Below are 11,563 nucleotides of genomic sequence, written 5' to 3' on the forward strand. Positions count from 1 at the left end.
CCCGATATCTCTGAGCGGTTCAAAGGGAGGAAGAGACAACATTTTCAGGACCTTGGCCAGGTCCCATCTAGGCACTCTCCTGGCTTGGGGAGGACAGGATTGTTCGAAACTCCTAATCAGCATCCCTATATGTCTTGATGTCCCTAGGTCGATGCCTTTCAGGAGAAAGACTTGGCCTAAGGCTGCTCGCACTCCTTTAATAGCTGGGATTGACATTCCTATTTTATCCCTAAGATACACTAGAAAATCAGCTATGTCAGGGACCGAGGCTTCGAGAGGTCTTATTTGTTTTGTCGCGCACCATTTCGTAAAGGCGGCCCACTTCGCCTGGTAGACTACGGTAGAGGATTTTCTTAGATATAGGGACATCCTCTTAGCTGTGGGGGAGGAGAACCCCTCCTTCCTCAGGAGTCGCTCGATAGTCTCCAGGCGTGAAGGCGAAGAGAGAGAGGGTTGTCGTGGAACCTGAGGAAGTGCGGTTGACTTAGTAGATCTGACCTGGGGGGCAGAGGCCATGGCGGATGGCTTGCCAGGTCTTTCAGATCCGCGAACCACTCTCTCTCCGGCCACCAGGGCGCTACCAAAGTCATCTTTAGGTTTTGGGCGGTTCTTACTCTGTTGAGCACTTGTCTTAGCAGCGTGAAGGGGGGAAAGGCATAAACGTCCAGGTTGTCCCACCTGTGCTGGAAGGCGTCTTCTAGGGCTGCTCCTTCGTCTGGTACCGGGGAGCAATAAACCGGTAACTTGGCGTTGAGCTTTGTTGCAAATAGGTCTATCACCGGGGAGCCCCATCGTTGAAGGATGAGTCTGGCTACCGCTGGTTGTAGGGACCATTCCGTCCCTACTATCTGACCTACCCTGCTGAGGCCGTCGGCTAGCACGTTCTTTTTCCCGGGGATGAACCTTGCAAGCAGTGTTACCTGGTGTTCGTCCGCCCAGTGCAAGATGTCTACAGTGAGGTCGCACAGTTCCTTCGACTTCATGCCCCCTTGTTTTTTGATGTAGGCTACCACCGTGGCGTTGTCGCACATTAGGGCCACGGTGTTTCCCTTCAATCGACTTGCAAAGTGCAGACATGCTTTTTGTACTGCTTTTAGCTCTAGGACGTTGATGTGGTGATGCTTTTCGGTCTCTGACCAGGTCCCGCTTGCTGTTTCTTCCCTCAGGTGGGCTCCCCACCCTAGGCTGGAGGCGTCCGTGAACAGGAGAAACTCGGGAGGACAGGACCCGAGGGGCATCCCCTTGAGGGAGTTCGACCGGCATCTCCACCATTTCAAGGCTGTTTCCGTGTGCGGAAGGACTGGGATCGATATTTTCTGAGAGCCTGTCTGGGACCATAGAGCCTTGAGGTTCCATTGTACGGGTCTGAGTCGTAACTTCCCTTGGGGAACTAGCTTCTCTAATGAGACCAGGTGGCCTATCAGCCTCTGCCAGTCTTTCACTTTCCTGGGAAGCCCCGACAGGAACGGCTGAATGATCTTGACGAGGTTCTGTATCCTGTCCTCCGAGGGGAAGGCCTTCCCCTGCACGGTGTCCAACGTCATCCCCAAGTACCCCATTTTGTTGGACGGCGTTAGGTTCGATTTTTCCAGGTTGATGATGACTCCCAGACTCCTGCAGAACCGGAGGAGGTCCTTTCCTTGTTCTTCCAAGAGGGCCTTTGAACTGGAAAGGAGCAACCAGTCGTCCAGGTACCTGATGAGGCGGATACCTCGTTCGTGAGCCCATACTGAGACTGTCGCGAAGACCCTCGTGAACACTTGAGGGGCCGTCGACAGTCCGAAGCAGAGGGTCCGGAACTGCAGGATCTGGGAGCCCCATTTTACCCGGAGGAACTTCCGACTCGACGGGTGGACTGGAATTTGGTAGTACGCATCCTTGAGGTCGACCGTCATCATAAAATCTTTTTCCCTCAAGGACATCAGGACGGATTTTGGGGTGTCCATCTTGAAGTCCGTCTTCTTGACGAACTTGTTGAGGGCCGACAGGTCTATCACCGGTCTCCACCCCCCCGTTGCTTTCTCCACCAGGAACAGGCGGCTGTAGAAGCCTGGCCCTGGGAGAAGGACTTCTTCCATGGCTCCCTTTTCCAACATGGAGGAAACTTCTTTTTGTAGGGTAGCCCTTTTCAACGGGTCCCTGGGAGCTAACCATTCTGTTTGGGTGGCTGGGATCAGAGGGGGTGAGTCCGCTATGAAGGGGATCCTGTAGCCTTCTTTCAGGACGGACACCGTCCAAGCATCCGCCCCATACGTTTTCCATGCTTGCCAATGGGGTCTGAGGCATCCCCCAACCCGAGGCTTGGGCGGGAGTAGGGGGCCTCTCCCTCTACCTTCTCCTAGAGGAGCGGCCTGATCTGCCCCTCTTCGAGGCGGAGTAACCCGACCTGAAGGAGTTGGCAGAAGTTGTAGTTCCCCTGCGGGAGGGCTGAGGAGATGATGACCAGGAAGAGGAGTGGGCGTCCCTCCTTGAAGAGCTGGGACCCGCTTGAGGGGTCACGGTCCTATCCGAGGCTGACCTCTTATACGGAGGTCTCCTGGAGGATGATTGCTTAGGGACGTTGACTTCTCTCCTCTTGGACACCTTCTCCATCAGTTCTTCCAATTCCTTCAAAGGAAACAGGGACTCTCCTCCTAGGGGTAGGGTGCGAATGGCTCGCGCCTGTCTGTCTGGGATCTTCCTTGCTACCCTGGAAAGCACTGTGTCCCTCTTCCGGAGGACCCAGTTGGCCGTCAGGGAGAGAGCCTGGTATGCCATAAATTTTAGCGCTTTCCCCCCGGAAGTGATAATGTCCGACAGGAGACTCTGTTGTTCCGGGTCGTCGGGGTCTGTGGAGGCCTGTACATCCAGTAACGTGGAGGCCCACCAGTCCAGCCATGAAGTGACATTAATCATGTCCCTCGACATCTCCTCCATCATGCCTGCTTCAGTAGCCGAGAAGGACACAGGGGCTGAGCCGGCCCTTTCGTCCGAGCCGCCTTGTCCTAGGACATCTACGGCTGAGTCCACTCTACAGGGACCCGGGCGACGTCCTTCTGGAATATAAATTTTGGCCTGTAGTTTCAGACCCTGGAGGAGTTTGGAGGAACTCTGGGACCTGGGGGCCTCCGCAGTGCTGGCCACCAAGTTATCTATGTACTCCTGGCCGAGTACTAGGTCTGGGGCGAGGGGCAGGGCCAGAGAAGGACTTCGGCAGGACGTCCCGATGTGTGTACCTCAAGAGGCTCGACCTCCAGGTATTGACCTTCGGCACCTCGGGTTCAGGAATCCCATGAGTCCTCCTGATGCGGGCTACCACCTTCCTGTAGGCGGAGTCCCTCCGACGGGGAAGCCTCGCCTCCGTCGACCGAGGTATCGGCTTGGCTGGGGGGAGCCCGTGCTTGGGAGGTAGACTGGCCTCTCCCTACCAGGTCCCAGGGAGGCCGTCCCGCGAACCGTAGGGCGCACCCGTACCACCGGTCGGGTCTCGCCGTGTGGCGGGTGCCACCGACCCCGGGGAGGCCTTTCGACTGGGCCAAGGCTCTGGACGCGGAGGACACGGTCCCGGTGGGAAGACCCGAACCCGGCAACCGGTCCTTCCCGCTCGTCGTCCGACCCGGTTGGGCTGGTTCGGTCGGGCTGTCCTCTCGGAAGCGCGCTTCCTCCCGACGGGTGGGGTGAACCGAAGGCCTCGAGGACTTGTGCCTGATCGAGAGGTCCTTCTTGCGTGGGCCGGTCGAGCGGTTCCCAAGTTGTATGTAGGCAGTGACAACTTGGAGGCTCGATCACTGGACCGAGAGTCTGGCGAGCGGTGCTTTCTTGGAGTCTCCTGGGGGCACGTAAAAACCATTCGCCGCCGCCAGGAGAGACTTCCCTCTTGTACCTACGGGAGTGAGAGCCGTGGGCGCCTCCTACCGTGCCGCAACCTCGACCTAGAGCGAGAAACGATCGCTATCGGTCCGCGCTCTCTTAACGGTGCCGCCTTTCCCTGCGTTCTCCCTCGGAGGATGAGCCTTCTTCCGAAGAGTCCGAGGGCGCCACGTTCTTCCCGTAACGACTGCTAGAGTGATGCGCAGGGGAGGCCCTTCGCCGCCGATCGTCCGAGACCGGGTGCTGGAGAAAGTCCTCGGGAACTGCCGTGGATACCGAGGGTACTGAGACCACTCTGCCCCCTACTAGAAGGCCATGGACCCAGGGATACATCCATCCTCAGCGGAGACCTCCCCTGGAGTCTTCGGTAATTTCCACCGAAGGAGTCGCTACTCGGTCGACGAATTCTCGAGTGGTTCTCTTCTGGCGGGGGAAACCCGACGCCACCGGCCCACCGAGGGCGGGGGGGAGACCGAGAACGCCACACTGTCCCATACCGGGTCATCCGAGGAAACGTGCTCCCCTGCCCACGTGGCCCGATCCACCCGAAACACTCGCGGCCCTTCCGTTTACTCCCGAGGGGCCAGCCCTTGGTTCCTCCGTCACACTGGGTTCACTTGGGAGGACACTATGGGTCACAATTACACTGGGGGCTTGCTGGCCACTCCTCTGCGAAGGAGACGGAGAGGCCGAGGCTTCGTCGGACCGATCACTGACCGACTGTAAGGAAGTCACGCTATTCACTTTCTTTGGGGAACGCTTAGATGACTTCTTTTTCTTAGTACCAAAACGTACCCACTGAATTCCGTCCCAATTCACGCACTCGGGACATGTGTCCGAGGAGGAACAAACTTTACCCTACACGTGGAACAAAGAGAATGCGGGTCCACCTCTGGTTTAGAGAGGAAAGCCCCCACACGACTTTCCTGCTCTAGGACCAGGACAACGACGCACGTTCTCCATCGTTCGCACACGAGTTACAGAAAAGCCTGGATAACACAAGGGAAACGGACTGAGGACACTTTTGCGAAAACCGCACTATCGCAGAAAAAACACAAGTCCGTAAACTGGGAACACGTGGGAAACACAACGCGCTGATCGAAAGATTTAAAACGAGAGAGTGAGATGCTTCGGATCTCACGACCAAGAACTTAATGAGGTCCTGACCCGGGAAAAGCAGTGACCTGCCCTAATCCGGGCCGAAGGAATTATCCTGGCGGCGGGGGGTAGTAACTATCGGGAGCGAGATAGGGGGGGTAGCGCGGGAAATCTTGGTCGAATTTGAGAGAGAGGTCAAGGACCCTCCAAAGAGGTAATTCGAGGTAAAGTATTCGTGTCGGAACAAATATATATATATATATATATATACATATATATATATATATATATATAAGTGGGTAAGGGAAAACCTAAGCCTCTCTCTCTCTCCTCTCTCTCTCTCTCTCTCTCAGAAATGAAGTAAGCCGTGTCTTCAATTAAAATTCACAGAACAAAGGTGAGAAGCCGACAGGATCGAAAGACATCTATGAAATTAAACTAGAGTGGCACAAAGCACTGGGACCTAGGAGACCAATCAGCGCTCACGTGCAACGAGGGGAAAGCCCTGCACTTGCAATGCAACAACAACAACAACATTCAGACAAACTGAACAACAGATCCCAAGTGGAGGAGGAATAAAAGAAGATGAAAATCGGCGCTAAGATGCAACTGTGGTAAAGTCTACAATTGCAATACAACGCTGAGAGAGAGAGAGAGAGAGAGAGAGAGAGAGAGAGAGAAGTATAAAAAGTGCACAGATCTCTATTAATGCGTACAGTATTCCATACAAGGAAAACTAATGTCTAAGACGAGACAATTTTTTTTTTAGCAAACAAAACACAAATAAACTCCAGCAAACTTATTATTATTATTATTATTATTATTATTATTATTATTATTATTATTATTATTATTATTATTATTAATTCAAAACCAAAACGTTACAGATATTGAGAAAAAAATGGCTAGAACAATAATTTGAGAAAATCAAATCAAAAACTATATTCATATGTTTTTTTTTCTCTTTTATTATGAATTTGACCGAAGGGGAAAGAAGGAATGGTGAGAGGTCTGGGAGAAGGATGATGATAAACAGGTAATGGTGAGAGAGAGAGAGAGAGAGAGAGAGAGAGAGAGAGAGAGAGAGAGAATATTTGGCCTATTTGAAATAATAAAATTTCTAATTACTTTGACACTTTACTGCTCTAATAATATCAAGTTCTCTTGCTTGAGGGTACACTCGGACACACTATTCTATCTAATTTCTCTTCCTCTTGTTTGGTTCAAGTTTTTATAGTATATATGGGAGATATTTGTTTTAATGTTATTACTCTTCTTAAAACATTTTTCCTTGTTTCCTTTCCTCACTGGGCTATTTTCTTTGTTGGAGCCCCTGGGTTCACAGCATCCTGCTTTTCTCACTAGGGTTGTAGCTTAACAAGTAATAATAATAATAATAATAATAATAATAATAATAATAATAATAATAATAATAATAATAATAATAATAATAATAATAATAGATGCAATTGGTGTTTAGCTTTACTATTAATATCATATTAGTCACTTTTTACATGAAATTTTATCTATATAAAATCAATAATTCAAGATAAAATGCAAGGCAGTTGATGTATAGAGGAGTTGCTGGTGTCTAATAGTGGAAAATATAGGGCTTATTATTATTATTATTATTATTATTATTATTATTATTATTATTATTATTATTATTACAAGCCATGCTATAACCCTAGTTGGAAAGATAAGATGCTATAAGCCCAAGGACTCCAACAGGGGTATTATAGTCCAGTGAGGAAAGGAAATAAGGAATCCATGCTATAACCCTAGTTGGAAAGATAAGATGCTATAAGCCCAAGGACTCCAACAGGGGTATTATAGCCCAGTGAGGAAAGGAAATAAGGAAACAAGGAAATAAATAAACTACAAGTAAAGAATAAGCAATCATAATAAAATATTTCAAGAACAGTAACTATATTAAATGAGATCCTTCACATATAAACTATAAAAACGTAAAAAAAGAGGAAGTGAAATAAGATAGAACAGCATGCCGGAGTGTACCCTCAAGCAAGAGAACTCTAACCCAAGACAATGGAAGACTATAGTACAGAGGGTATGGCACTACCCAAGACTAGAGATCAATTGTTTGATTTTGGAGTGTCCTTCTCCTATAAGAGCTGCTAACTACTTTGAGCAAGACCATCACGTAAACTACAATTTCACAACTGAAAATGAGTTAATTATTGAGAAAGTCAAGCAGATTGACTTATTATGCAATGATCACCTGTATGTGACCTGGATTTAGTTGCCTGATGACACAATCACCGGTAAGTGACCTGGATTTAGAGCTTGATGACTTTGAAGACATTTCATGAACGGTTGTATTTACTCATGAAATTGTAATGAAATATTAAAAATGAAATTACTTTCTTCATCTGCTTTGTAAAGACTTAACATTCCATACCTCCTTATCAAGAAGAATGAACGAATAGAATATAAATTGAATATTGTGTGTGTGAGGGGGGGGGGGGGTGTTACTGGCACCACCATCCTACCACCCCCTCCCTACCAACACCCCAATGACAGATGATTGACAGGTCTTGGACAAATAGTGGGAAGGTGAGAGACAGTAATATTCCCCCGAGAGGACTTCGAAGAAAGAACACAGAGAAATGCAAAGATTGGGACCAATGGTAAAAGTATGAAAAAGAGGGAACCACAGATTTAGGGCAGGTTTTTCTTTGAAGTTATATATATATATATATATATATATATACACTAATCTTAATCAGTAATCACTTGGTAAAGACATATCTGTCGAAACACAGCTGTAGTATCAGAATAAATGAAAAAACAATGAAGTTTCTGTAACCACATGTTTAAACCTGAGAATCTAAGAGAATACGAGAATTCCTATAGGAAATACATTGATGCCACTAATACAGGCACGCATGCACGAACACACACACACACACACACAAACCAACCCAAAAATCCTTTATATAACCCAATACTTATAACACCATTTTCAGAATAAGGGTCAAACAAGAGATAGTTGAATGACGCTAAGAAGTGTATTAAACGGATAACTGTTCCCAATATTAATACATACAATGAAACGCTTATTTCTCGACCTTTTGCTTGACCTTGACCTTTGACCTTAATATGTATTAATTGGTGTGGATTTTCATGCACTCAAAGATGAACCAAGTTTGAAGTCTCTGTGACAACGATGTCCAAACTTATGGTTGATTACGTGAATTGGACATTTTGCTTGACCTTTGACCTTGACCTTCCAAAATGTAATAATTTCCAGCTTTTTACACAAAAGTTAATCTCCTGAACTGAATGTAGTAATTATTGAAGAACATTGAAATAATAAGACAAAAATCTAAAATAGATTTGCAACAAATTTAAAATACCTTCGAATCTATATATTTTCTTTTAATCGCATCAAAGACTGAACTACTAAACTATTCCTTTGAACACAAAACAAATCAGTTACAAAATCTACAGCAAACTTATATCTGAACTGAAGGATTCATTTCTACAAAAGGTGTCAAAGAGAATGGTAAATTAACCCTAATATGGTATCTATCTATCTTGGCATTGGTGTGTTTTAGGTTTGGTTTCGGTTTGGGTTTGGTTTTAGTTTGGTGGTTTGGTTTTGGTTTTGTTCAAGTTTGGTGGTTTGGTTTGGTTTTGATTGGGTTTGGGTTTGGCTTGGTTTTAGTTTAGTGGTTTGGTTTTAGTTTAGTGGTTTGGTTTTGGTTTTGGTTTTGTTTTCGTTTGGTGGTTAGGTTTGGTTTGGTTTGGGTTTGGGTTTGGCTTGGTTTTAGTTTGGTGTTTTGGTTTTGGTTTTAGTTTGGTAGTTTGGTTTTGGTTTTGTTTTAGTTTGGTGGTTTGGTTTTGGTTTTGATTTAGTTTGGTGGTTTGGTTTGGTTTTGATTGGGTTTGGGTTTGGCTTGGTTTTAGTTAAGTGGCTTGGTCTGGTTTGGTTTTGGTTTTTGTTTGGTGGTTTGGTTTTGGTTTTGTTTTAGTTTGGTGGTTTGGTTTGGTTTTGGGTTTGGGTTTGGCTTGGTTTTAGTTTAGTGATTAGGTCTGGTTTGGTTTTGGTTTTTGTTTGGTGGTTTGGTTTTGGTTTTGTTTTAGTTTGGTGGTTTGGTTTGGTTTGGTTTTCGTTTTGGTTTGGATTGTTTTTTAGTTTGGTGGTTGAGTTTGGTGTAATTTGGTGGTTTGGTTTGGTTTGGATTTGGGTTAGGTTTTGGTTTTAGTTTGGTGGTTTGGTTAAGTTTTGATTGGGTTTGGGATCGGTTTTGGTTTTGTTTTGTTTGGTTTTAGATTGGCTTGGTTGGTTTAGTTTAGGGCTTTGTTTAGTTTTGGTTGTGTTATGGTTTTTGTTTGGTTATGGTTTGGTTTGTTTCACTTAGGTTTGTTTTGGTTTGGCTTGTAGGTTAGGTTAAAGGGAAAGTTTAGGTTAGTTGTTGTCCATTTTTAATGAAAATGTGAGGAACTGGCCACTGATGTACAAAGGCTCCTATATATATATATATATATATATACATATATATATATATATATATATATAAGAGAGGCAGCCATCATTTTTCTTGTCAGGAACTGGTCTTGGGGTGTATGTACGATAGTGGCCACCTGTATGTATTATTTTGTCTAACTTAGAATACAGCAGTGTGAGGGGGGTCGCAGAGGGGACGTTACCTCCCTGTTAGGTAAGTGAATAAGGACACGGCTTGTGGGTTAGGTTAGGGGGGAATGTTGTGGAATGATCTTCCTATTTGGGTAGTTGAATCAGTAGAACTTCAAAAGTTCAAAGTTGGAGCAAATGTTTTTATGTTGACCAGGCTGACATGAGTCTTTTTATTGTTTTTATATGACATATCTGTTCTTAACATTGTTAATAGTTTTTGTATAACATATCTGTTTTGACGTTGTTACTGTTTTTAGAATGATTTATTGTTAATTTGTTCTCATTATTTATTTTTTTCCATATTTCCTTTCCTCGCTGGTCTATTTTTTCCAATTGGAGCCCTTGGGCTTATAGCATCTTGCTTTTCCAAGTAGGATTGTAGCTTGGCTAGTAATAATAATAATAATAATAATAATAATAATAATAATGTCCGTTTTTAATCCACACGGGTGGAACTGGCCGCTGATATACAAAGGCTCCTACATATAGCAACGGAATACTGTATTTTCCATAATGAATTACAGATATAAAACTTTTGGGTGTTGACAAGATGTTTAAGAGTGTTTGGTACTTGAATTGAGGTCCCTAAAATGATGAGGAACTGCCTGAAATAGGCATAATTGAGTCTTTTTTTAGTAAACCTGGCATTGATCCAAGTTATCTGTGTTTGTTCCTTAACATAATGCAAACTTTTTACTGTTGATGATAGTATGAGCAAAGCTTCAATGTCTGCTTAAGCTTTAAGTGAGGTAGTTGTAGAACCCTCCCACCCACCAAGTAGCGTAACTTTCTCTTTGTTTCTGTCCGTTGTATTAAAAGCACATAATGAAATATTATAATTAAGAAAAATATAATTTGTTCTCCGGTCTTGGGTAGTGCCATAGCCTCTGTACCATGGTCTTCCACTGTCTTGGATTGAAGGTCTCTTGCTTGAGGGTACACTCATGCACACTACATGTATTCTATCGTATTTCTCTTCCTCTTGTTTTGTTAAAGTTTTTTTAGTTTATATAGGAAATTTTAATGGTGGTACTTTTCTTTAAATATTCTACTTTTCCTTGTATCCTTTCCTCACTGGGTTACTTTCCCTATTGGAGCCCCTGGGCTTATAGCATATCCTGCTTTTCCAACTAGGGTTGTAGCTTAGCAAGTAATAATAATAATAATAATGGGTTTGGTTGTTGGTTTGGTTTTGTTTTCGTTTAGGTTTGGTTTAGTTTGGGTTATAGTGGGTTGGGTTGTCTCGGGTTTAGTTTGGTTTTCAGTTTGGTTTTGGTTTTGGCTGGGGTTTTGGTTTTATTAGTTGGTTTTAGTTTGGGTTTTGATTTCTGTTTGGTTTTAAGTTTGGTCTGAATTGGTTTGATTTAGGTGTTTTTTTTTTGGTTTGCTTTGGTTTTGGTTGTACTGTGGGGTTGGTTTTGGTATGGTTTGATTTGATTTGGTTCAGTTTGGGTTTTTTTTTTTTTTTTGGTTTGGTTTGGTTTTATATTGGTTCGGTTTAGTTTGGTTTGTTTTGGTTTATTACCACACTAAATTAGAATTTCTATTGTCTTATGATATGTTGCATTCATATAACTATAAACAAGTTTCCAACGCCATCTATTGGCCTCTGAGAGAAGCTTGGTTGTTCTGGTTAACTGCAAGGGAGGAAGGGTGTTAGAAAATGGTCATATTTCCAATTTTCTCGGAAGTTATAGTTTCAAATAAATTTCAGTATTTGCATTTAGAATTAATTTCCTAAACTGTTCTGCTGAATACTTATATTAAGGCTAATATGATTGAACTAACGACATTTTAAGTAAGGCTGACTTTATTTTTCCCCTAAACTAATAATGCATTGGCCCATCATAAGCGAAATGAAGACTCGAATTACAAACAGAATACGATGCAATATAAAAATAATAATATATAAATGGCTTGTATGATTATGTATCACGAATCCTAAATTATATT

The sequence above is a fragment of the Palaemon carinicauda genome, chromosome 3, assembly GCF_036898095.1.
Source record: "Palaemon carinicauda isolate YSFRI2023 chromosome 3, ASM3689809v2, whole genome shotgun sequence".
NCBI classification, from domain to species: domain Eukaryota; kingdom Metazoa; phylum Arthropoda; class Malacostraca; order Decapoda; family Palaemonidae; genus Palaemon; species Palaemon carinicauda.